The sequence below is a fragment of the Eriocheir sinensis genome, chromosome 22, assembly GCF_024679095.1.
Source record: "Eriocheir sinensis breed Jianghai 21 chromosome 22, ASM2467909v1, whole genome shotgun sequence".
NCBI lineage: Eukaryota > Metazoa > Arthropoda > Malacostraca > Decapoda > Varunidae > Eriocheir > Eriocheir sinensis.
This window is the reverse complement of record NC_066530.1, coordinates 87,784-115,000: the sequence shown is the minus strand read 5'-3', so window position 1 is coordinate 115,000 and position 27,217 is coordinate 87,784. Positions and strand designations below refer to the sequence as shown.

At 42.1% G+C, this 27,217-nt stretch overlaps 1 long non-coding RNA gene across 4 annotated transcripts in view; it reads left to right on the top strand.

Annotated features, from left to right (window-relative positions):
• The window catches only part of LOC127001870 (uncharacterized), a 72,609-nt gene extending 45,711 nt beyond the window's left edge, over positions 1-26,898 (top strand). Inside the window, exons 2-5 of one of the 4 annotated variants that reach the window (XR_007755488.1) lie at positions 2,512-2,586; positions 18,072-18,287; positions 23,315-23,535; positions 24,403-26,879. This is a non-coding gene — a long non-coding RNA (uncharacterized LOC127001870). Of the gene's footprint in view, positions 1-2,511; positions 2,587-18,071; positions 18,288-23,314 lie in introns of all 4 variants that reach the window. The other 3 variants (XR_007755487.1, XR_007755486.1, XR_007755485.1) reach the window with 3 other exon arrangements.
• The last annotated feature ends 319 nt before the right edge of the window (positions 26,899-27,217 follow it).

Sequence of the window (27,217 nt, the reverse complement as noted above, 5' to 3'; positions counted from 1 at the left end):
ATTTTCCTTGTTGCTATTTTTTCAACTTATCATTTTCTCATTTTCATCTTTTTCCCGTTTTTTTCCTTGTTTCTATTTCTGACTCTTCTCTATTCTTCTTCGTTTCCTTATATTTGCTTTCTCTAGAGGGCAAAGGGTGCGAGGAGACTTGATCGAAGCTTATAAATTGGTAAAGGGCTTCAATATGGGCAATATTAATCCGTCTGCTACGATTGGAACGACTTTAGCTCTCACTGGTAGCCTGATAACATACAGTCTTTCTCTGCCTCTGTGGTGGAGAGTGGAGTGTTTCCCATGTGGTATTGGTATGCTGGATATCCCCTCCCGAGGTGCAGGACTTTACATTTTTCTTTTTGATCCATTCCTGTAGCTTGGTGAGGTCTTCTGGTAGGAAATTCGCATTCAAGAGGTTAATACCTGTGTTAATTAATAAAGCAGAATAGAACAGGTAATAATGGGTTTAAGCTAATAAATGGATGAAGGGCTTTAGTAAGGGTGATGTTAACAAGGTTCTGGTGATAAGATAGCCGGGTAGGACACGTAGTAATGGGTTTAAGTAAGATAAATTCAGATTAAACATAGAGGCAAGATTTGATGTACTAATAGAGTGGTGGACGAGTGGAACAGGCTTGGCAGAGAGAGAGAGAGAGAGAGAGAGAGAGAGAGAGGGGGGTACTAGGGAAAAAAATACCCTGAGAAAAAATTATGTAAAAGCTCTTGACATTGACATAGAACGTGTGTGTGTTTGTGTGTGTGTGTGTGTGTGTGTGTGTGTGTGTGTGTGTGCCGAAGATGGATCGACTGGGCTGTCACTCGATATTCGCCGAGAGAGAGAGAGAGAGAGAGAGAGAGAGAGAGAGAGAGAGAGAGAGAGAGAGAGAGAGAGAGAGAGAGAGAGTTCAACCTGCCACAAAGAGAGCCAGAGACCAAAACACTAACTTTTTTTATGACCGCAATCTGGCCTCTCTCTCTCTCTCTCTCTCTCTCTCTCACTCTCTCTCTCTCTCTCTCTCTCTTCCATCCTTCCCTTCTCCCTTCCCTCCCTTCCTCCTTCCTTTCCCTCCCTCCCTTCTTCTTGCTCCTCCCTGCCCTTCCCTTCCTGGTCGTTCAAGGGTCGTTCGTTAAAGCAGACGACTAAACGACTCCCCTTCCTCCTTTCCTTCCCTCTCCTCCTCCTCCTCCTCCTCCCCTTCCCCTCTTCCCCTTTCCTTCCCCTCGTTGTTTAAAGAGTTCTTGACTGGCCTAAATTGGGTATGTGTTTGTATTTCCCCTCCCCCCTTCCTCAACCCTTCCTCTCTTCTTCCCCTTCTTTAACCGTTCCCCTCTTCCCCTTCTTCTCTTTCATCATCTTTTCTTTTTCTCATTTCCCTTCCTCTTCCTCTTTTTTCCGCGTCCCCCTCATCCTCCTTTTTTTCTCATTATCTTCCCTTATCCTTTCATTCTTTTCTTTCCTTTTCCTTTCCTCCTTCTTTCTCTTTCTTTCCCCTCCCTCCTTTTCTTCCCTTCGTCTCCCTTAAATATAAATTCACCTTTCTTTTCCTTCCCTTCCCCTCCCTCCCCTCCCCTCCCTTTTCCCTTCCCTCCCTCTTCCCTTCCCTTTCCCTTTCCTTATCTTTTCTTCTCCTCTTCCCGTTTCCTTTCCTCCGCTCTCCTTTTCCTGTACTCCTCTTCCCGTTCTCTCTTGGCGCACTTCTTTCTCCTACTTTTTCTTCTACATCTAATTTTTTCCCTTCCCACTTATTCTGTGTGTGTGTGTGTGTGTGTGTGTGTGTGTGTGTGTGTATGTGTGTGTGTGTGTGTGAGGTAACTTACTGCGCCATCTTTCGGAGTTCTTGCAAAACCGACGAAGACAAAGGGAGAAAGAAAATGGATCGCTCTCCTTATTTTCACGGGGTAACTCTTTTAAGACGGACGAGGCGGAGAGACTTAGTAAGCTGTGCGCCCCTCGTCAGTCTTTCTAGGGGTAACTTATGGGAAAGGTTTATAAAGTCCAGAATCCTTCCAAATACTGACTTATGACACAAACCGACTAGACACAAAGAAGAAGAATTACAGGCTCGCACGCACGCACACAAAAACACCCACACACACACACAGAGGAAAGAGAAGGAGGAGAAATATAAAAAAGAATAAGTAAAATAAAGGTAGGAGAAAAATAAATAAAATAAATGGAAGAGTAAAAGGAAAACTAGAAAAGAGGAGAAAGTAGAGGAAAAAGTAGGATGAAGAGGAGAAAAGGGAGAAACAAAAATAAGAAACGGAAAAAAGAAAGAAGGAAGGAAAAGACGATGTAAAATATAAAAGACGAAGAGGAAGACTTTTAAAATTAACTAGACAAAAAGAGTAACAAAAAAGACAGTTATAAACACAAGACAAACATATTTAGACCTGACAAAACGACTACTACTACTACTACTTCTACTACTACTACTACTACTACTACTACTACTTCTACTGCTTTATGTGTCTCCGGTTGACCTGGTTTTATATCTTCCTTTATTTTCTTTCCAGACTCTCATCTCGGCGCCAAGAGGATGTTGGAGGATGCTGAGATGGCGGGCGAGAACAGAAAGAGAGGAAGAGACGGTAAGATGAGGGATGTTTAGAGTGTATTGAAGACTGACTGACTGACTGGGTGACGGTATGAAGGGAGATGTTTAGATTGTATGAAGGCTGACTGGTTTGCTGAATGACTGGATGGAAAACTTATTGAACGATTGAGTTGCTGACTGACTGATCTGCTGACTGAATGGTTGACTTGCTAACTTCCTGACTGACTGACTGGTGTACTCACTGACTGAATGGTTGGTTAACTGAACGGTTAACTGACTGAATTCCTGACTTATCAAATGAAATAATGAATGAATTGCTGTTTGGCTGATTAGATGACTGACTGACTGGCTAACTAACTAACTGACTGACTGCTTGACTAATTGACTGATTTACTGACTAACTGACTGACTCTCCTCCTTCCCCCTCTCTCTTCCCTCCTTCTCCTCCTCTCTCTCCCCCTTCCTCCCTCCCTTTTCCCTTCTCCCTTCCTTCAGAGACGAGATAATTAAAGGGCCAACGAAGGGAAGGAGGCAGGAAGCGAGAGGGAAGGAGAGAAAAGGCAAGACACTCATATTCTCAAACATTTCAGCGGCCAAGCACACACTTATATAAGGCCTTCGTAGGAGTTGTGGGCATTTCCAGGGGTAGTTCCATGACCCAGGTGTTAGTTTGACCTTTCTTCTGTACCGTGAACGAAGAAGAACACTCACTAGAACCCGATTGATCTTGCTTTCGGTCTTTAAGAATAGTTGATGCTAGAGGCGGAAGGGTCTGATACCGACCAGCGCTGTTCCCTCGGTCTGCAGGTCGCTCCCAGATTAGCTCTATACTCGCACACGCAAACCCACTCACGCAAGACCATTCGTTTGCGTGCGTTGTGTGTAGCGTGAAGATGAGGCTATTGGGAAAGGGTCATATTGGTTTATTTTGTTTACTATTTAACTGCAGTAGAAAAAGAGGAAAAGGAAAAAAAGAAAGTACTGATATTGTTTCACGCATACGCAAAATCCTCACGCAAGACCCCTCGTTTGCGTGGATTGGGTGTAGGTTGTAGTGGATGAGGCTATTGAGAAAGGTCTATTGGTGTATTTCGTATATTCGTTAGTTTTAGAAGAAGAGGAACAATGAGAAAAAGAATACCTTGTTTCTCATACACACAGAACTCCTTTTTTGCGTGCGTTGTGCTATTAGGAAAGGTCTATTGGTGTATTTCGTATATTCGTTAGTTTTAGAAGAATGGGAACAATGAGAAAAAGATTACCTTGTTTCTCACACACAGAATTCCCTTTTTTGCGTGCGTTGTGTGTAGCGTGGAGTGAACTAGGCTATTGTATTTGTATATTTAGTTTACTTCTTTGATTTTAGTACAAGAAGGATGGTGAGCAAAAAGAATGTATTAGTATTGTTTCTCGTACACGCAAAACCTTCACGAATGACCACTTTTGCGTTGACTAGGCTATTGGAAAATGTCTGTTTGTGTATTTCGTATATTTGTTAGTTTTAGAAGAAGAGGAACAATGAGAAAAAGAATACCTTGTTTCTCACACACACAGAATTCCCTTTTTTGTGTGCGTTTTGTGTAGCGTGGAGTGAACTAGGCTATTAGGAAAGGTCTATTGGTGTATTTCGTATATTCGTTGATTTTGTAGAAGAGTGACAATGAGAAAAGAATGTATTAGTATTGTTTCTCACACACAAAACCTTCACGATGACCACTTTTGCGTTGTGTAGCGTTAAGTGTACTAGGCTATTGTAAAAGGTCTCTGTTGGTATTATTTAGTTTATTCTTTGATTTTAGTACAAGAGTGATGGGGAGCAAAAAGAATGTATTAGTATTGTCTCTCGTACTCGCAAAACCTTCACGAATGACCACTTTTGCGTTGACTAGGCTATTGGAAAATGTGTTGGTTCATTTAGTTTACTCCTTAATTTTAGTAGATACGGACCGGAGGAAAACAGAATGTGCATAATATATTTTCCAGTGGTGGGAAGCAAAAAGAATATTAGTATTGTTTCTCGTACACACAAAACCTTCACGAATGACCACTTTTGCGTTGACTAGGCTATTGGAAGATGTCTGTTGGTTCATTTAGTTTACTCCTTAATTTTAGTAGATACGGACCGGAGGAAAACAGAATGTGCATAATGTATTGTCCACGAACCTTCCCAAAACTATAACCTTTCGTTTCCTCCCCTTCCCGTTTCCTCCCTTTCCCGTTCTTCCTCCTTTCTTCTACTTTCCCTTATCCTCTGAGCCTCGTAACCGTTGCCAGATTGTCGTACTCAGAGCATAGTATTTACCGGTTTCTGACGCCTAACTATTGCCTAGAAACATCAGGATCTAACTCTTTTAACGATAACTATAAATGAGTTTCGTTAGTGGAGCCCAGAAGACAGTTTTGGGGGTAGGAAGTCGTGATATATAAGCGGCTGAGTACGACAATCTGGCAACGTTGTTATAGCCTCTTTCCTATCTTCTTAACCCTTCCTCTCAGCATTACTCAGTCTTGCAACCTTTCGTATTCTGTAGTCTCTTTCCTCTTTCCCCTTCTTTTCTCCTCTTTCCCCTTCTTTCCTATCCTCTTGACCCTTCTTCACAGCCTTACTCAACGTCCTAACCTCCCCCAACCTATCGCCAACCTACCAGTATTACCAAAACTCACCCTTCACCATTTACCGAGCTCTTTCTAACCTCACAGCCCGGGTCCATATTTTGAGACCCTCTAGGCTCTCACAACATTATTTCCAAAGGTCACAATGAACTTACGTCGGGTTCTCATAAGTGTATATCTCGTTCATGGTATAGAAGCCTTGCCAAACTATCAACAGGCCCAAAAAACTACTCTTGGAAATACACACAAACCCCTACGAAGGCTTTATCGAGTGTGGGTGTGGGTGTGTGAGCCCTGAAATGCATGAAAATGTATGATCCAGTCTTGTCCAGCCTCTCAATTTTACCGAACGTCACCCTTCACCCTTTACCGAGCTCGTTCTAACCTCACGTCCACACTGCCGGGTCAGCCTATAACACAGGGTTCACGGGGCAGCCTCAGAGCCGCCCCGCCGCCACCCTCCGGCCACCGCTATCACAGCCACTTCCCCGCGAAACTCAATTTAACGCCGCCCTTCACGCCGTAAAATCGGGTGACGCGAGCCAAGTTTAGAACATGACTAAAAGTATTGGAAAACGACCCCCCTGGCGGAACTGGCGGCCCTGGACAAAGTTCGAATCCCATACCCTGAAAAAAATAACAATATAGTTGAGCTAAAAAAAAAAACGTAGTCGGGTTGAAAAAAAACATATATAGAGGGTTGTATTGATGAAGGATATTGGGTTAGACTTGTAAAGGAACAGAAGTACATAAAAAAAAGAGAAATCATTAACGAGAAGGAAGTGTTTTGGGGTTTACACTCGACTTAGGCGTTGCGTCAGTGTTCATCCCCGTCACGTCCGCCCTTGAGGAAAAACAAAGAAAAAAGGACAAGAAAATAAATAGGAGTGAACTTATAACCAAATTTACGGGCAAACAGTTTAATTCTTCCTTCATTCCTTCTTTCCTCCCTTCCTCTCTTCTCTCTCTCACTTTCTTCCCTCCTTACCACTTCTTCCTTCCTTTCTTCTCTTCCTCCTCTTCCTATCTTCCTTCTTTCCTCTCTTGACCAACCATGAAACCTCCTTGCCTCTCTCTCTCTCTCTCTCTCTCTCTCTCTCTCTCTCTCTCTCTCTCTCTCTCTCTCTCTCTCTCTCTCTCTCTCTCTCTCTTATCGTGTGTAACTTATTCATTTTTCTCAAGTTTTAAATTCTTTCTGTTTCTTATAATTTTCCTCCTCCCCCTCCTCCTCCTCCTCCTCCTCCTCTACCTCTCTATCATTATCATCAATCATCGTGAGAAGAAAGTCTTACCTCCATTAGCAAGAGAGAGAGAGAGAGAGAGAGAGAGAAAGGGGAAATGTGGAAATATCGGCATTAAATGAGCAATATATTTTAGGGGATTATGTAAAGCTGTATTTCTCCTCCTCCTCCTCCTCCTCCTCCCTTTACTGTGTCGGCCTCCTCTTTTTTCCTTTCTTCCCTTCCATCCCTCTTGCTTTCCTTCCAGTCCTCCTCCTCCTCTTCCTCCACCCCCTCCTCGTCCTCCCCCTCTTCCTCTTCCTTTTTTTACTGTGTCGCCCTCTCTTTTTTCCTCTTTTTCCTTCCATCCCTCTTGCTTTCCATCCAGTCTTCCTCCTCCTCCTCCTCCTCCTTTAGCTGTCTCGACCTCTTCCTTTTTCCATTCCTCTTGCTTTCTTTACTTTCAGAACTCACCCCTTTCTCCTCCTCCTCCTCCTCCTCCCCTCTTTTTTCGTTCCCTTCCTTCCGCCCCCCTCTCACCCCTTCTTCCCTCCCCTCCTCTTCCTCCTCCTCCTCCCCCTCCTCCCTATTTACCCTCCCTGCTATCGATTGTCAACTGTCTGTCGGCGTGATTAATTTGTGATCCGTCCTCGGTGACACAAATTCAGGAAAAAGTGAAGCTTCCGGGGCACAAAAGGCCGGGCCATTAACAAGATGAATGTTTGGACCGCCCGACGACCGCCGCCACCACCACCACCACCACGACCTTTAACGTGACCACCTCCACCACTACCATCACCATTACCACGACTACCACAACCATTAACTTCACCACAACCACCACCACCACGACGACCACCACGACCATTAATTTGACCACCAATACCACTACCATCACCACCACCACTACCACCACCACCACTACCATCACCATCAGTACCACCACCACCGCTACCATCACCACTACCACGACTACCACCACCACTACCATCACCACTACCACGACTACCACCACCACTACCACCATCACCACTACCACGACTACCACCACCACTACCATCACCACCACTACCACCACCACCACCACCACCACTACCACGACTACCACAACTTCACCACCACTGCCACCATCACCACCACCACCACTACCATCACCACCACCACTACCATCACCACCACCACTACCATCACCACCACTACCACCACCACCACCACCATCATTACCACCACCACCGCTACCACTACCACGACTACCACGACCATTAACTTGACCACCACCACCATTACCATCACCACCACCACCACCACTACCACCACCACCACTATCATCACCACTACCACAACTTCACCACCACCACGACTACCACGACCATTAACGACCATCACCACCACCACTACCACTACCTCTACTTTGGCCACCACCACCACCTATTTCGACTACCATCACCACCACCACCACCACTACCTCTACTTTGACCACCACCACCACCACCACGATCATCACCACCACCACTAACAACAACAACTTCACCACTACCGTTAACACCACCACCTAGGTACCACCACCAACACCACCACCATCACCAACAATCACCACCACCACCACCACCACCACATATCGACGTCTTTCTCTTCTTTCTTCGTCTTCTTTTCTTTTTTCTTCTACGTCTCCTCTTCTTTCTAATCCTTTCCTACCGCCTTCATTTCTATTACAGCTAACTTCTTCTACTTCAGCTTCTTCACTATCTTCTTTTTATTGTTATTCTTATTCGTATGCTCCTCCTCCTCCTCCTCCTCCTCCTCCTCTTCTTCATCCTCTAATGACTCTAATCCTTTTTTAGCTCCATAATTTCCTTCACAAAGTTTTTTTTATCATTATTATTATTATTATTATCATCATCATTATTATTTTACATCTTCGTCTTCTTTCTCCACCTTCACTACTTCGACCTCCTCCTTTTCTTCTTCCTCTTCTTCCTCTTCTTCTTCCTCTTCTTCTATTATGGAAGAGAGAGGGAAAGAGGGGAGAAAGAAAGAAGGGACAGTTAGGCCTATATGTGGTTTTCTCTCTCTCTCTCTCTCTCTCTCTCTCTCTCTCTCTCTCTCTCTCTCTCTCTCTCTCTCTCTCTCTCTCTCTCTCTCTCTCTCGTAAATTTTTAAACTACTTTTTTGCTATTGAATTTTGTGAAGTAGAGTGAAAGGGCGGAGGAGGAGGAGGAGGAAGAAGAAGAGGAAAGGAGGAGGAGGAGGAGGAGGAGGAAGAAGAAGAAGAAATAAAAGTTGTATATGGAGATAGATGGTGCTGGCAGGGAACTAGAGGAGAAGTAAAGAAAGAGGAGGAGGAGGAGGAGGAGGAAGCAAGCACCACCTCCATCCAATCTTCTTCAGAAATTGTGACCGAATTGAAGTGACAATCAGGGAGGAGGAGGAGGAGGAGGAGGAGGAGGAAAAGGAGGGGGAAGAGGAGGAACACAAAGGAAGAACAAACAACAACAGACCTGCTGGTCCTTACGAGGCTGTTTGTGACAAGCTACACTTACTATCCAATCAAAGGCGGAAGATGAAGGACAGCAAAGGTGAAGGCTCCTCCCCACCCCCCCATCCCTCCAGCCAAAGCTGGCAGGAAAGGAAAAAGAACCATGCAGCATGGAAAAACTGCATGGAAATTATGAAGGAAAGAGGAAAGAACTACCATTACTGCTACCACTAACCGGGCGATAAAAGCGGACAAGGACACCAGTATTCGAAAGAACTTTACGTTATTACGACAATGAGTAATATCTTAGTTGCTGGTTTGGTTCAAAACACTTGTCTAATCTATTCTTGAAGGCCGTAACTGTTGTACTATCAACGACATCACAGGGAAGAGAGTTCCAAACATTAACAGCTCGATTGAAGAAAAAGTGTTTGGCTTCGTACGACGAGAATCTTTTACCACTTATCTTCAAATTGTGATTTCTTCTTGTTCTATTTGATCGTTCAATTGTAAAGTAATCTTCCGCATTAATATCACTGAATCCTTTAAAGATTTTAAACACTTCTATTAGATCGCCTCGCATTCTTCGTTTTGATAGGCTGAATAAATTTACTTCTTTAAGCTACTTCTTTACTCCTTTAAGGAGGAGGAGGAGGAGGAGGAGGAGGAAAAGTAGCAGCAGTAGTCTTTTTCACTCAACCCCTCCCCTTCTCTCTCTCTCTCTCTCTCTCTCTCTCTCTCTCTCTCTCTCTCTCTCTCTCTCTCTCTCTCTCTCTCTCCTTTCGCTCCCCTTCTCTTCCTCTTCATCACTCTTCATTTATCATCCTTTTTGCCTCCTCCTCCTCCTCCTCCTCCTCCTCCTCTTCCGCACCCTACACTTTCTTTACAATTTTGCTTCCATCAGAGTCCCGTTAGAGAGAGAGAGAGAGAGAGAGAGAGAGAGAGAGAGAATCAGCATGTCTGTGTGTAGGTATATGTATGTGTGTGTGTGCAGAAAGATAGTAAAATAGGATGATAGTAATATGTAATTCTCTCTCTCTCTCTCTCTCTATCTCTCTCTCTCTCTCTCTCTCTCTCTCCCTGACCAGCCACGGTCAGTCAATGCTCCTTTCCTGACATTTATTTATAGTGGTTATGATGTGCGGCTGACCCGTCTCCCTTCCTTCCTCCCTCCCTTCCTTCCTTTGCTCCCTTTCCTCCATTTTCTTCCTCCTCCTCCTCCCTCCCGTCCTCCTCGTGTTCCTTTCTTGCTGGGGGGGGGGGGGGGGGTTATCTGATTCAAGGGCTATTTTTTTTTTTCTTCGCCTGATTTCCATTCCTATTTAATTTTTTTTTTATACTTTTTCTTTTGGCCTTCATGCATATTTTTTTTTTGTCTTATTCCTTCTCTGCTTTATTTTCTTTCTCTTTCTTTCTTCATTCCTTTATTCACCCGTTCTTTGTTCTTCCTCCTATTCCTTCTTTTCTTTCTTCCTCCTTATAATTCTTCCTCATTTTTTCCTCCAATTCCTCCTTTCTTCCATTCTGTCTTCCTCCTATTCCCTATTTTCTTTCTTCCTCCAATTCCTCCTTTCTTCCATTCTGTCTTCCTCCTATTCCTTATTTTCTTTCTTCCTCCTTATATTCCTTCCTCATTTCTTTCTTCCTCCAATTCCTGCTTTTCTTCCATTCTGTCTTCCTCCTATTCCTTCCTTTCTTCTTCCCTTCTATCACTCCTTTCCCACAACACCTATTCTTTTTATGCGTGAAAGAGGGAAGTGAACTGAAGAAACTAAGGTAAGGGAAGGGAGATAATGAGGAAAGTGGAGGCTAGGGAGGGATAGAAAGACAAGGGAAGACAAGCCGATAGGTAAGATGTAGGTAGGGCAGCCAGGTAACATCAATAAGTCGAAATTAATTAAGGTAAGGGAGGCGTGGAAGGAGAAACAAGTGATAGGGAGGGAAGGCAAGGTAGGACTAGAGGAAGAAGGCAAAATGAAGGTAAGGGAAGGGAGGCATGGAAGGAAAGACAAATGATAGGGAGGGAAGGTAAGGTAGGAGAGCAAAAAGGTAAAATGAAGGGCAAGGGAAGGGAGACATGGAGACAAGTGATAGGGAGGGAAGGGAAGGTAGAAGTAGCTAGCAAGAAGGTAAAGTGAAGGTAAGGTAATGGAGGTATGGAGAGACCAGTGATAGGAAGGGAAGGGAAGGGAGAAGCAGAGCAAGAAGGTAAAATGAAGGGCAAGGTAAGGTGGGTAGGCAGGCAGGTAGATTACATTACACAAATCGAACTTAAATTAGGGAACGAAGGTAAGGAAAGTGACAGGAAAGGTAAGGTAAGGCAGGAAGGTAAATTGAAGGTAAGGTGGGTAGGCAGGCTGGCAGGTAACATTACACAAATCGAACTTAAATTAGGGAAAAGAAGGTGAGGAAAGAGACAGCAAAGGTAAGGTAAGGCAGGAAGGTAAAAATGAAGGTTGAGGTAAGTGAAAGGGAGGGACAGTAGGCGGATAGCATCAATAAATCGAACGTAATTAATTAAGGGAAGGGAGGTAATGAAGCAGAAGGAAGGGAAGGGAAGGGAGGTAAGGAAGCAGAAGAAAGGGATAGGGAAGGGAGGTAAGGAAAGAAGGAAGGAAAGGAAGGGAAGGGAAGGAAGGGTGGGTAGGCAAGTAACGTCACTAACTCTAACTAAATCAAGGGAAGGTAGAGAAGTTAAGGTAAAATAAAGTAAGGTAAGGTAAGGAAGGGTAAGGCAGGCAGGTAACATCAATAAATCTAGCTTTCGTCATTCTGGCCAAGACGTGAGTGTGGTAACAATGCGCTTGGCTCTAATTGGCTACACTGGCGGTCATTGGCGAGGGTGGAGAGGCGGTGAAAAGCACTGACTAGGCGAAGGAAGGAAGGAGGAGGAGGAGGAGGAGGGAAGAAAAAGAGGAGAAGGAGAAGGAAGAAGTTAGCAAGAGTGACTGAAGGAGAAAGAGGAAGAGGAATGACAGGAATAGGTGGAAAAGAGGAGGAAGAATGATGGGAAAAGATGGAAAAGGAGGAGGAGGAAGAAGAAGAATAGGAAAGGATGGAAAATGAGGAAGAGGAGGAAAAGAAGAACAGTAGGAATCAATGGAAAATAAGGGAGAAAAGGAGAAGGAAGAGGAAAAAGAGGAATGATTGGAAAATGAGGAGGAGGAGGAAAAGAAGAACGATAGGAAACGATGAAAAATAAGGAGAAAAGGAGAAGGAAGAAGAAGAAGAGGAATGATTGGAAAATGAGGAGGAGGAGGAGGAGGAAAAAAAGAACGATAGGAAACGATGAAAAATAAGGAAAAGGAGAAGGAAGAGGAATGATTGGAAAATGAGGAGGAGGAGGAGGAGGAGGAGGAAAAGAAGAACGATAGGAAACGATGAAAAATAAGGAGAAAAGGAGAAGGAAGAAGAAGAAGAGGAATGATTGGAAAATGAGGAGGAGGAGGAGGAGGAAAAAAAGAACGATAGGAAACGATGAAAAATAAGGAGAAAAGGAGAAGGAAGAGGAATGATTGGAAAATGAGGAGGAGGAGGAGGAGGAGGAGGAAAAGAAGAACGATAGGAAACGATGAAAAATAAGGAGAAAAGGAGAAGGAAGAGGAATGATGGGAAAAGGTGGAAAATGAGGAGGAGGAGATGGAAGAAAAAGAATGATAGGGAAAAGTGGAAAATGAGGAAGAGGAGGAGATGAAAGACAAATAATAATAGCTAAAAGTGGAAAATGAGGAAGAGGAAGAAGACGAAGAAGAAGAATAGGGATGGTGGAAATTGAAAAGTTAGTAGGTAGTATAAGTAATAATCTGTGGTGTGAATGTAGCTAGGATTCTCTCGTAAGTGTAAGAATTTCCCATCACTCGTATTTATTTATTTTTTATTTGTTTTTTTTTATTATTATTTTTTTTTTTTACATCTGCCTTTATACATCTCTGCCTATAGCGCCGGTACGCTTTCTTCAGAGGCCTAGCTGGTGGTCGGCCCAAACCCGTTATGGCGCAGGCAATTTTTATAGTATCGCCAGTTATGCTATTCTTCTATCCCTCCAAGTCATTATTTTCTCTCTAAACTAACTCAAGAAACAGAAACAACGATCTACCTACTAATGTGAGTCGATGTAGTATAGACATTGACAGATCTTATTTCTTTCTAACCGAGTCATCCGCCAATGAAACAACCTTCCTGCAGAATTAGTAAGTGCGAAAAACGTCAACTTCAAAAGACAGCATTGACCATTGCTTCGCCGGGTAAAGAAGAAGCTGAACGAACGTAGCTAAGGGCCGCTTTCACAGATCAAAACAAAAAAACGTCTGTGAAAGCAGCCCTAAGTCTCCTACCTTTCATCTCATTGACCTTCCTGCAGAATTAGCAAGTACGAAAAACATCAACTCCTTTAAAAAACAGCATTGACCATTACTTCGCTGGGTTAAGAAGCTGAACGTACGTACCGAAGCCTCCTACCTTTCATCTCCTTGACAAGCACTGAAGTAACTGTCGAGATTGCAACACTTGAGCGGGCAACCTCGTAATGGGCTAATCGGTTTCCTGTTGCCCATCTTTCCATGTCTTCTCCTCGGGCACTGACTAAGGTTAATGGACAGGGAAAACTGTTATTCCTTTCACCCTTCCCGAAGTCGCGTTAGACACAGACAGGGTGAGCAATGGTAATGGAACGATCTGTCAAAGGGAGAGGAGGAGGAGGAGGAGAAAATGCAGAAAGACGAGGAAAAAAGGTGTCTTCTCTTCTTCTCCTTCCTTTTATCTCCCTTCTTACAAGTTAACAAAGGGAACAGAAGAAAAGAAAGAGGAGAAGGAACAAGTTAAAAAAAGAGAAGATAATATCGAAAAAGAAGTAAGAAAGTTAATAGGAAAATGAAGAGACGAATGGATAGTACCAATGAAAGAAAGTGGTGGTAGTAGTAGTAGTAGTAGTGGTAGTAGTAGTAGTAGTAGTAGTAGTAGTAGTAGTAGTAGTAGTAGAAATAATAATAACAAAAACAACAAAAACAATAATAATAATAATAATAATAATAATAATAATAATAATAATAATAATAACAACAACAACAATAGGAATTTAGTTAATTGAATTTTGGCAAGGTAAAGGATGAAAGGGTAAAGGTGTGTGTGTGTGTGTGTGTGTGTGTGTGTGTGTGTGTGTGTGTGTGTGTGTGTGTGTGTGTGCACGCGATATGGGTGTGGCTTTTTTCGTGCAAATGTAGGTGTGGCTGTTTAGAGAGAGAGAGTATTAAGTTATGGTGTATCCATGTACGTGTTTCTCTCTCTCTCTCTCTCTCTCTCTCTCTCTCTCTCTCTCTCTCTCTCTCTCTCTCTCTCTCTCTCTCTCTCTCTCTCATTTATTCCTCCACATTTCCTTTCAATTCCCTCTCATCCTTTCTCTCCACTCGCCTTCCTCTCTATCTCTTGACAGTCTCCTCCAATTTCCCGTCTCTCTCTCTCTCTCTCTCTCTCTCTCTCTCTCTCTCTCTCTCTCTCTCTCTCTCTCTCTCTCTCTCTCTCTCTCTCTCTCTCTCTCTCTCTCCTTATCTTTCGTGGTATTGATTCTCTCTCCCTCTTCCCTCCTCTTCTCCTATCCTCTTCCCTCCTCCTCCTCCTCCTCCTCCATTCACCTTCGTAGCATTGAAAATAAATTATAATCAGCTGAGGGATAACATTAACGATTAAAGCGTGTTGGATCCTTTTAAAGACGATCCGATTCTCTCTCTCTCTCTCTCTCTCTCTCTCTCTCTCTCTCTCTCTCTCTCTCTCTCTCTCTCTCTCTCTCTCTCTCACGCATTGTGCTTTCAAATCCTTTCTTACCTCTCTTTCCCTCCTCCTCCTCCTCCTCCTCCAAGCTCATGCAAAGAAGGAAGAAGTTGGATGACTCGCCGACGCATCCCTCTGGGTCTCTCTCTCTCTCTCTCTCTCTCTCTGTCTCTCTCTCTCTCTCTGTCTCTCTCAGGTCACGTTCACATCACGTTTTTTTTTTTTTTTTTTTTTTTGTGTGTGTGTGTGTGTGTGTGTGTGTGTGTGTGTGTGTGTGTGTGTGTGTCTCGCCGCGCCAAAGAAGTAAATCTGCTACGTCAGGTCACCTCCTCCTCCTCCTCCTCCTCCTCCTTCTCTTATTTTTCTTTTTCTTCCTCTCCGCTCCTTATTTTTCTTCTTTTACTTCTTTTTCTCCTTTTCTTCTCTTATTCTTATTCCCCTTTTTCTCTTTCTTCATCATTATAATTTCCTCCATTTTTTCTTCCTCCTCCTCCTCCTCCTCCTCCTCCTCCTCCTTCTCAATAGTCGTATTCTCTATTCATATTTTTTAAAGGAGAGAAAGATTCGAAAGATGCAAGTTTCCTTTTTTCTTTTCTTTTTTTCTTTTCCTATATCCATTTTTCTTTCTTTGTCCGTTTTCTTTTTCAGATTTATTTCTCATATTTCTGGCGTTACTTTTCTTTTCTGAAATTAGTATCTTCACTTCATTTCACCTCTCTCTCTCTCTCTCTCTCTCTCTCTCTCTCTCTCTCTCTCTCTCTCTCTCTCTCTCTCGTATCTGCAGTGGAGGTGGGCCGCTGGAGAGAGAGAGAGAGAGAGAGAGAGAGAGAGAGAGAGAGAGAGAGAGAGAGAGAGAAACTGAAAGAGACGAAGAGAAAGGGAATCGAAAGGAAGAGAAAGTGAAATTGGACTAGAGGGGAGTCGATAAGGTGGCCAGCCAGTCAACCAGTCAACCAGTCATCCAGCCGGTCACCACTGAAGCGAACGGTCACACGCCTTTATCAGGGAGGCTTGGCTGGGCTTGGTGGGTAGGGCTGGCTGGCTGCTGGACTGGGTGGGCCTAAAACTAAAGCTGTAGAGTCAGTCAGTCAGTCAAGAAAATATTGCTCGCCCTTCCCGTAACATAAAGTACCGCCTGTGTTATCGTGGGAAAGTCGAACTCGTGTTAAACTTGAACCGGGTCATATTCTTATTTACCGTTTCGGCGCCCAAGCACATACATTTGACAAGGCTTTCGTAGGACGTGTAGGCTTTTCAATGGGTAGTTTAATGACCCTGGTGGTAGTTTAACCCTTCTTCTGTACCATCACCGTAAAAAAAAAAACTTGAACCGGGCCATATTCTTTTTTTAACATTTCGGCGCCCAATCACGTACATTTGACAAGGCTTTCGTAGGATTTGTAGGCTTTTCAATGTGTAGTTTAATGACCCTGGTGGTAGTTTAGCCCTTCTTCTGTACCATCACCATAAAAAAACTTGAACCGGGCCATATTCTTTTTTTAACATTTCGGCGCCCAATCACGTACATTTGACAAGGCTTTCGTAGGATTTGTAGGCTTTTCAATGTGTAGTTTAATGACCCTGGTGGTAGTTTAGCCCTTCTTCTGTACCATGACCATAAAAAAACTTGAACCGGGCCATATTCTTTTTTTAACATTTCGGCGCCCAATCACGTACATTTGACAAAGCTTTCGTAGGATTTGTAATCTTTTCAATGTGTAGTTTAATGACCCTGGTGAAAGTTTAACCCTTCTTCTGCACCATGACCGTGAAAAAACACTCATGAGAATCCGATTTATCTCCTCTTCGGCCTTGGGAAATAGTTGATGGGAGTGGCGAAGGTGTATGAGAATGCCGAACTTGACCTCTTCCTTTACGAGACTCTGATACGAATTCTTAGTTGAGGAATAAGTTTGAGCTTCCATAAATATATTAATTATCCATTTTAAGTTGGCCCTCTGCCCAGAAAGTGTAAATAAGAGAGTAAGTGTGATTGAAGAATAAGTGTAGGCTATATAAGAGAATAGAGAAGCGTAAATAAGATAATAGTGTGATTGAAGAACAAGTGTAGGCTATATAAGAGAATAGAGAAGTGTAAATAAGAGTGTGATTGAAGAACAAGTGTAGGCTATATAAGAGAATAGAGAAGTGTAGCCTAAATAAGAGAATAAGTGTGATTGAAGAACAAGTGTAAATAAGAGAATAAGTGTGATTGAAGAACAAGTGTGTATAAGAGAAGAGAGAAGAAGTGTGATTGAAGAACAAGTTAAATAAGAGAATAGAGAATAGAAAAGAAGTGTAAATAAGTCTAATAAGATAATAAGTGTGATTGAAAAACAGTTAAAGGTCCAAGCTAAATTTGACCTCCGCTGTACAATGATACGCTTTGCCATAATGAGGTATAAGTTCAAGCCCCCAAAATGCAATACTTATCCACTTAAAACTGACATTCTCCTCACAAGACTATTATAATTACACTCAACTGAGAATGTGTTTTAAGCTTTTCAAAATGTGAGCTATTATAATTACACTCAACTGAGAATGTGTTTTAAGCTTTTCAAAATGTGAGCTATTTTAATTACACTCAACGGAGAATGTGTTTTAAGCTTTTCAAAATGTGAGCTATTTTAATTACACTCAACGGAGAATGTGTTTTAAGCTTTTCAAAATGTGAGCTATTTTAATTACACTCAACTGAGAATGTGTTTTAAGCTTTTCAAAATGTGAGCTATTTTAATTACACTCAACGGAGAATGTGTTTTAAGCTTTTCAAAATGTGAGCTATTTTAATTACACTCAACTGAGAATGTGTTTTAAGCTTTTCAAAATGTGAGCTACTTTAATTACACTCAACTGAGAATGTGTTTTAAGCTTTTCAAAATGTGAGCTACTTTAATTACACTCAACTGAGAATGTGTTTTAAGCTTTTCAAAATGTGAGCTATTATAATTACACTCAACTGAGAATGTGTTTTAAGCTTTTCAAAATGTGAGTATCGAGTCGTTTCTCCACACCAAATTGACGTCGCTTTTGGACACACTATATTGCTCTCTGATAGGAGCAACGATTAGCTGGCTTTTTTTTTTTTTTTTTTTTTTTTTTTTTTAGCTGCCTCCCTTACTGAAAAAAAATAAGTCATCCATTTAAAGTTGACCCGCTGCCCTCCCCTCGCCTACATTTTTCAGTTCATTCTTCCTTTCTTCCTTTAATTTACCTCGCTCGCTTTACTTAGCCAAGCCTCTATTTTCTCCCTTCATCTCTTCTTCATATTTCTCTGCAAGGTTATGTTACGCTAGATTGAAGAATATGTCAAGTTTTCAAACGCAGTGGTTATTCAATAAGTCTCACCTGTCTCTCTTAGGATTGAGGCATGAATTGAAGCCCTCCAGCATTGTAGAACCTGTCCATTTGAGGAACAAGTTTACTTATGTTTTTCTTTTCTTTCAGATTGCGAACGAAACAGCTGTCACAACCATCTTTCTGTGTCACCAACAGCAACAACAACGTCACCACCACAACCACCACCACCACCACCAACAACAACAACAACAACAACAACAACAACAATGTCACCAACAACAACAACAATAACAACGTCACCACCAATAACAACACGAAGATGAAAGAAAACACCAAATATTAAAGAAAAATTATTAGTTAGTGGTGAGTACGTGTCCTTTTGTCATAATTTTCCTTCTAAACCACGTGATAATAATAAAAATAATAATAATAATAATAATAATAATAATAATAATAATAATAATAAGGATAAGAATGATGAGCTTCCCATTTTTTTTCTTTTTACTTCATTTCCTTTCATATATATTATACTCGTGTCCCTTTTGCTGTTTTCTTCCGTCCTTTTCCTTAATATTCAGTCTAATTCTGCATGTTATTTCAGATTTCTTTTTTTAGCATTTCAAATCAACTTTATTCTCTTTCACATTACATTTAATACTACTTTTAATGAGTATTTTTTAATCTTCCGTGTCCTGTGTGTGTGTGTGTGTGTGTGTGTGTGTGTGTGTGTGTGTGTGTGTGTGTGTGTGTGTAGATATGTTAATAATTATACTTTATTCGCTCCTTTCGATCGTATATTCGTCCGTTGCTTTATCCGTACGTACGTTATTTTGTCCGTACGTCCGTATAATGTAGTATCGCGTCACACACATACACACACACACACACACACACACACACACACACGCACACGAGATGGTAAAATGTTTAAGAGCCGCCCACAGCTCGCAATGCTAAGTTTAAGACCTCGCAAAAAAGATAAGAAGAAAGAGAAAAAGAAGAAGAGGAGGAGGAGAAGGGGAAAAAATTAAGGAATGAATATTACACTTTCAATAGTCTTCCTTCCTTCCTTCATGAATTCCTTCCTTCCTTCCTTCCTTCCTTCATGAATTCCCTCCTTCCTTCCTTTCTTCATGAATTCCCTCCTTCCTTCCTTCCTTCATGAATTCCCTCCTTCCTTCCTTTCTTCATGAATTCCCTCCTTCCTTCCTGCCTTCATGAACTCCCTCCTTCCTTCCTTTCTTCCTTCCAACTTTCATGAATTCCCTCCTTCCTTCCTTCCTTCATGAATTCACTCCTTCCTTCCTTCCTGCCTTCATGAATTCACTCCTTCCTTCCTTCCTTCCTTCCTACCTTCATGAATTCCCTCCTTCCTTCCTTCATTCATGAATTCCCTCCTTCCTTCCTTCTTTCATGAATTCCCTCCTTCCTTCCTTCCTTCCTTCCTTCATGAATTCTCTCCTTCCTTCCTTCCTTCATGAATTTCCTCTTTCCTTCCTTCCTTCATGAATTCCCTCCTTCCTTCCTTCATGAATTCCCTCCTTCCTTCCTTCCTTGGTACATTCATTTCCTTCCTCACCCTCTCCTTCCTTCCTTTCTTTCTTCCTCTTCTCACTCCCTCATCTTCCTTTCATACTTACTTACTAATTTTCCCGTCATTTTTTATCCTTCCCCATCTTTCCTTTTCTTCATCCCTTTTTTCCTTCCCACCATTTTCTTTCTTCTCTCCCTTCCTTCCTCCCCTTCCCTTCCCTTCTCATCACTCCCTCACCCATTCTCTTTTCCTTCCTTCCTTCCCTTCCCTTCTCATCATTTCCTCACCCATTCTTATTTTCCTTCCTTCCTTCCTTCCTACGTTCCCTTACCTTTCCTACCCTTCCCTTGCCTTCTTATAATTCCTTGACCCACTTCTTCTTCTTCCTTCCTTTCCTCCTTCCTTCCATACCTTCCCTTCCCTTCTCATTTTCCTTCCTTCCTTCCTCCGTTCCCTTACCTTTCCTACCCTTCCCTTCCTTCCTTATCACTCCCTGACCCACTTTTCTTCCTTCCTTCCTTCCCTCCTTTCTTCCTTCCTCGCCAACATTATCCCCACGCAGATAAAAGAGCGTCATTTGCATACTATATTTTCTGGGCTGAACTGGCAACACCTTCCCCTTACTTCATATTGACAGACCGACGGGCAGACAAACAGACACAGACAGACACAGAAAGGCAGGTAGATGGATAGATATGCAGACAGACAGACAGGCAGGCAGACAGAAGCAGAGTACAGACAGGCAGACAGATATATAGATACAACTATAGACAGACATACATACAGACAGACAGACAGACACAGAAAGACAGGTAGATGAATAGATTTGCAGACAGGCAGACAAACAGAGTACAGACAGACAGACAGAAATATAGATACAAAGACAGACAGACAGAAAGACAGGTACACAAAGAGCCAAGACCAGACAGACAGGTAGATAGATAGAAAGGCAGACAAGCATATAGATAGACAGACAAATAGAAAAACAAACAGAGATAAACAGCCAAATAAGCAAACAACTAGAGAGAGAAAAAGAGATAGACAGACACAAACAGATTTATAGACAGACAAACTAACATGATTATCTTTCTTTTTATCTGCTCCTCCTCCTCCTCCTCTTTCTATTAGTCTTCCTCTCTTCTCTTATCCTTTTCTCCCCTTTTTAAAGACACACAAACAGACAGACAGATAGATAGATAGATATAGATAACAAGCAGGTAGCCACAGGTAGGTAAGCGGTGAGCACAATGAGGCAGCAGGTGCGAGAGGGATGGGTCTGCTTCTGTCAATGTCCTAGATAGATAGATATAGATAACAAGCAGGTAGCCACAGGTAGGTAAGCGGTGAGCACAATGAGGCAGCAGGTGTGAGAGGGATGGGTCTGCTTCTGTCAGTGTCCTCAGCCTCATCAGCAGCTAATGAGCACCCTTACCTGCTTATGGGAGTCCTGGCGCCTGCTTGTCTGATGGCTGCCCACACCTCCTCCTCCTCCTCCTCCTCTTCTTCCTTCTCTCCTTGTTTCTCTTTTTTTCTTTATCTTGTTTTCTCTAATCTCTTTTTCTTTTTCTTTCTTTTTTCATTTTATCTCCTCCTCCTCCTTCTCTTCCTGTCCTTTTCCTTCATCCTAGTCTTTTTTTTTTCATCTTTTTTTATTTCCTTCTCTTTTAATTCTTCTTCACAGTTATCTTTTTTTTTTTCTCCTCCTCCTCCTCCTCCTCCTTCTTCTTCTCCTCTTCCTGTCCTTCCCTTTTTTTTTTCCTCATCCTTATCTTCTTTTCATCTTATTTTTTTCATATCCTTCTCTTTTAATTTTTCTTCATAATTTTTTTTCTCCTCCTCCTCCTCCTCTTCCTCCTCCTCTTCCTGTCCTTCTTTTCCTTTATCCTTATCTTTTTTTCATCTTTTTTTCCCTCTTTTTTAATTCTTCCTAATTATCTTTCTTTTTTTCTCCTCCTCCTCCTCCTCCTCCTCTTCCTGTCCTTCTTTTCCTTTATCCTTCTCTTTTTTTCATCTTTTTTTCCCTCTTTTTTAATTCTTCATCCTAATTATCTTTCTTTTTTTTTCCTCCTCCTTCTCCTCCTCTTCCTGTCTTTCGTTTCCTTCATCCTTATCTTTTTCCATCTTTTTTTTTTCCTTTTCTCTTAATTCTTTATAATTATTTTTTTTTCTCCTCCTCCTCCTCCTTCTATTTGTCTTCCTCTCTTTTCTTATCCTTTTCTTCTCTTTTTACTTCTTCTTTATCTTCTTTCATCCTGTTTTTCACTTTCTTTTTCTTCCTTCTCTCTTTCATTTGCTTCTTAATTTTCTTCATCATCATTGTCTTATTCTCTCTCTTCTCTTTTTTATTTTCTTCTTCATCATTATCATCTTATTCTTTCTCTTCTCTTTTTCATTTTCTTCTTCATCCTCTTTCTTATTATTCTTTATTTTATTTTCTTCTTTTTTATTCCTTCCTATTTAGCCCGGTAGCAGCGATGGACCAAATTTGTGGCTCTACCGTGTAGCAGCGACAGCCCAAATTTTTGCCATGATATAAACCCCCAAAAAATAGATGATGCATAGAATAGATAATGCATAGAATATAAGGAAAAGAAAGGAGGCAGGAAAGAAGGGGAAAGGAAATAAAATGAAGGAAGGAAAGGGAAGGAAAATGAAGGAAAGAAGGCAGGAAAGAAGGGGAAAGGAAATAAAATGAAGGGAAGGGAAATGAAGGAAGGAAAATGAAGGAAAGAAGGCAGGAAAGAAGGGGAAAGGAAATAAAATGAAGGGAAGGGGTGTGTGGTGGGCCTCCGTATGGACTCCACCCGCCCCAGCCCACCCAGTCCATCCGCCCAGTCTTCCGCCCACGGGCCTGATCCTCTGCTCAGCCCTGGTTAATGGCAAGGTGAGCAAAGTTTCAGGTGTGTGGGAGGGAGACACACCTGCACCACCACCACCGCCACCACCACCTGTTGTTGCTGCATCTGCCTGGCTGTCATCACCGCCACAAACACCTGTGAGTGACGAGACCTCAACCACCAACATCACCACCACCACCACCTGTTGTCTCTGCATCTGCCTGGCTGTCATCACCACCACAAACACCTGCGAGCAACAAGACCTCAACCTCCAGCATCATCACAACCAGCATCAGCATCACCAAGGAAGATTTCACCACCACGAGCATTGCCGTCACCACCAGGGAAGCTGTTGTCATCATCAATACAACCACCACCATTGACATCATCACCATGGAAACTACCATCATAATCACCATAACCATGCCTGCAAACCCCAATTTTCTATTATTATTATTATTGTTATTATTATTATTATTATTATTATTATTATTATTATTATTATTATTATTACTATGATGATAAAACAAGAAAAGCTTTGTCATATTGCAGGAAGAGTTTGTTTGCATCTTTTGTTTACACTGCATGCTATTTTTCCCTTTGTTTTTTTTTTTTTTTTTTTTTTTTTTTTTTCTTAATTGCACCATGAACAATGTGTGTGTGTGTGTGTGTGTGTGTGTGTGTGTGTGTTTGTATTTACCTAGTTGTATTTATCTAGTTGTAATTTTGCAGGGCCTGGGCCTACGCTCGTGTGGTCCCGTCTCCGTATCTATAATTATCCAACTTTTCCTTGAAACTTTGCACACTCTTTGCCGATACTATTTCTTCACTCAATCTGTTCCAAACCTCTATATTTCCATTCCTTTGTGTGTGTGTGTGTGTGTGTGTGTGTGTGTGTGTGTGTGTGTGTGTGTGTGTGTGTGTGTGTGTGTGTACCTCCTGTCTGTATGTCTGAAGCTAAATACTCTGCCATTATATCAAGCTAGAAGCAAAGCAATCAACCAGGTGTCTTTCCGCAGGTGTCTTCACTGAATCAGCAAGATGGATGAAGAACGCTCAGGGCAGTTTCACGGTGGATGCAATGCTAAGTACACCGCAGACATCCATCCATGAGGCTCAAGTAACCATTCACACTTACAGCGATGTTTACAAATTTGCCTTTTCACTTTGACCCTTATTGCCAGGTAGTCTACACACCCACATAGATGAAGACCTGATCCTTGAGGAGGCTTTTGATGAGGTACAGTCACTTCTTTCTCCTCAACTGACCTCCCAAGAACTCTGACACCCATATCACAAGCTCCTCAACTGACCTCCCAAGAACTCTGACACCCATATCACAAGCTCCTCAACTGAGCTCCCAAGAACTCTGACACCCATATCACAAGCTCTCCCTCCCAGGCCATTCCTTTGAGATCAAAAACACTATCAGTCAGCCAGATCCCATTCCCTTCAAGCTCTCTGTGAACCACTCTTACGGGCTAATGACTACATCCCTCACATTAACCTCCTGTTAGTAATAGTATGGCATGTATCTTCCTCCTTCTTCTCTTTACTGTTTGTTATGGTTTTAAAGTATAGTTTATTTAATCTTTTATTCAGCACCACATGACCCTGCAGTTGCGGTGCCAAAACCAAACGCCCCAATAATCATCATCCTCCTCCTTTTCTCTCCTTTTTTTCTCTTTACATCCAAAATTTCTGTACTCTTCTTTTTGCAATGCCATTTTCATCAGGTATACAGCATTGCAACTGGCATAAACAGTCACTAAAAATTCCGCATATTACTCTTCATCTGTAGCATTCTTACCACTGCATCTAGTGTGAAATGGGCCACACTCTGTCGCTTGATTTTTTTAACGTCATTTGAGTATTTATTAATAGTCACGTGGCTAGTTTGGCTTGGCCCTTTTTCATTCCATTTTTGGGACGGAATAAGCTAGAAGTGGTGGATTTTCAGTGTTAAGTAATGTTTCAAACTCACGTCATAAAAAGTGATATAAAAAAATCAACTAAACCAATTAACCAAGCCTTGAAAAACGGTTCAGAAAAGACAAATCAGCCACAGTAGCATTAATGGAGACTAATACGACATTTAATATATCAGGCGTCTGTCTCTGGGTCTGGTGATGCAGGCGGTCAGAACTACACCAGGGAAGCACGAGACAAGGAACATAGAAACAAGCACCACCATGAACGACCACCTGCAGTAGTAAGGAATGGACCAGCCAGCAGTCCCCCCTCAAGACAGCAAGTCCACATACCCGCCCAGGACTCGATAATGAGGTAACACATGGTAAAGGTAGTGACGGGTGGTAGTATTCCGAGTGGTAATGGTAAGTGTGTAGAACTTGTAATAGTGAATGTGAAAGGTATTAAAAAGTTGATAGTGAAGTAAAGGTATTGAAAGGGATGGTGGTAGTAGTCAGGGTAGGAAAGGTAAGTGTATGGTACTTAAAGCAGGGAATGTAGAGGGTATTAACAAATCAGTAATGAGGTAGTACATGGTAAAGGCAGTGAAAGGGGTTGTGGTAGTATTGAGGGTAGTGAAGGTATATGTACAGTGTATGGGTATAGTGTATGGGGGATGTAGAGGGTAATAGCCAATCAACGCACACCACTCCCATCAGTACCCACATCGGCAATATGAGAGGTGTCCATTTTTTTCTAGTTTCCGCTAAGACAGGTAGCCAACGCATCCCAGGAAAAACAAGATCGAAGTTGAAAGGGAAAAGCGACCCACGGTACTCCACATACAAGGTCACTTTTCCCTCGCAGCTTGTTTCTTGTTCTTCCTGCGCTGTGTTGCCTGTCCTTCCTCCTGCAAACTGGAACAAAATGGCTTTATCCCTTACGCCTTTTCTCCTTTGGACACCTCATAAGATACTCAAGAAAGTGACCCAAGTATTGAAACAAAGTGGTCAAAATTAAGAATGATGTATCAGTCTTTACCTTTGCTAGAGTTAATTTTTGAGTCTCCGTGTTTCAAGAGTAGGTTATCTCCTTGATGTGAGAACTATGTAGTCCATTTCAGCGACTGAATAGAGAAGATGAAATGGTTATATACAAAACAGACTAAGAAAGGAGGAATTGAACAGAAACTGATTGATGGCAAGGAGTGAAGACGGTTAGCAAGGAACAGTGACTTAAATAAAAATGGGATTGAGCTAGTGAGATGAAGAGTGAGAAGAGTCTAATCTGTGACAGAAGTGATTCAAAAGACTAAATGTTAGATAGCAAGTAGTGGAAACAGTTAGCAAGGTACAGCAGCCAGATATAAAAACAGGATAAAGTTAGTGAGATGATAAGAAAAGTTTACATACCAAACAATCTAAGCGAGAAAGAAGTGGAGACAAAATATTTGACCGCAAGGAGAGGAGACAGTTAGGAAGGAACAGCAACCACATATATATACAGGATTAAATGAGTGAGATGGAAAGAAAGTAGAGTCTGCACATCAAACAATATAAGAGAGACGGGATTGAAAAGAGACTATATATTTGGCTAACTGATTGCAAGAAATGGAGATGGTTTGGGAGGATTAAGCTAGTGAAAGTAATTAACCTGGTAGCAGCGACGGGCCAAATGTGTGGCTTTACCGTGTAGCACTGACGGGCCAAATTTGTGGCTTTACCGTGTAGCAGCGACGGGCCAAATTTGTGGCTTTACCATGTAGCAGCGACGGGCCAAATTTGTGGCTTTACCATGTAGCAGCGACGGGCCAAATTTGTAGCTTTACCGTGTAGCAGCGACGGGCCAAATTTGTGGCTTTACCGTGTAGCAGCGACGGGCCAAATTTGTGCCATGATTTAAACCCCCCAAAATAGATGATACATAAACTGATCACAAATGCTTCGATATATATCATGAAATGGTTTGTGTGAGTGATTTTTCCTCATTTTTCTCGCTTAAAGGGACCATTAAGAAACATGATCCCCGCTGCTACTGGGTTAAAGGAAGCCATAATGAGCAGGTTACAGGTATAGGAGCAGCCCTGTAGCCATAAGGTAAGCACTGTATTTTGAGACCTGGAGAGTAGTCGGCAAAAAAGAGCCGAACTCCCATGGGTCGGCTTAATAGAATTTGACCAAAATCTAGACATGGTGTTGCATTGGTTAAGTGGGTACCAGCGCCTAGTCTATCATTGCAACCCACTTAACCGACACAACACCATGTCCATAGATTTCCCTCAATTTACATTCAATCAACTCACGGGTGTTCGATAACTTTTTTGGCTGACTGTACTGTAATAGGAATGGTGCATGTATATTGGCCACATACCTTTGTAGTTGTAGATGAGAGTAATAAAAGGAAGAAGCCTCCAATAATCTTTTAAATCCCTCTAATGTATCAGTATTCCTATCCTTAGCTAACTTGTAATTATATGACCAATAAAACTGACATATCAAAAGTTTATTCCTTACATTCAAACCACAGTGCTACTTAAGGATTCTGTCTAATGGTAAATCTTAAGTTTATAATATTCTGTGACTTTGGGGTCAAGAATGTCTCCATGCTCTGATGTGTGCTTAAAGTGGAGACTAGAAGGGAGCTACTGAGATGTATAAGAGAATGCTCATCAGGTAAATCATAAGGACTTATAATTTTACTTTCCATACCATTTTTTCAAGAAATTGGGTGACCAATGAGTAGCTGTAGTATCATATAATTACAATTTTGACATTTAGGATTAGTAGTAACAGTAGTAGTAGAAGCATAAGTAGTAATGGTAGCACCCAGTTCACCTCAGCAGAGGTAGGCTGGGGGGGTTTCTCTCTTCCTATGAACCATGTGCCTCCGTGGTGCCGTGGTTAGCATGCCTAGCGACAAATTTGCAGGGTCAGGTTTCATGCCGACAGGGTCAGTCAGCGCCCAGCTCACCCTTCTGAACTGGTTGACAAATGGGAAACGAAGGAAACCTG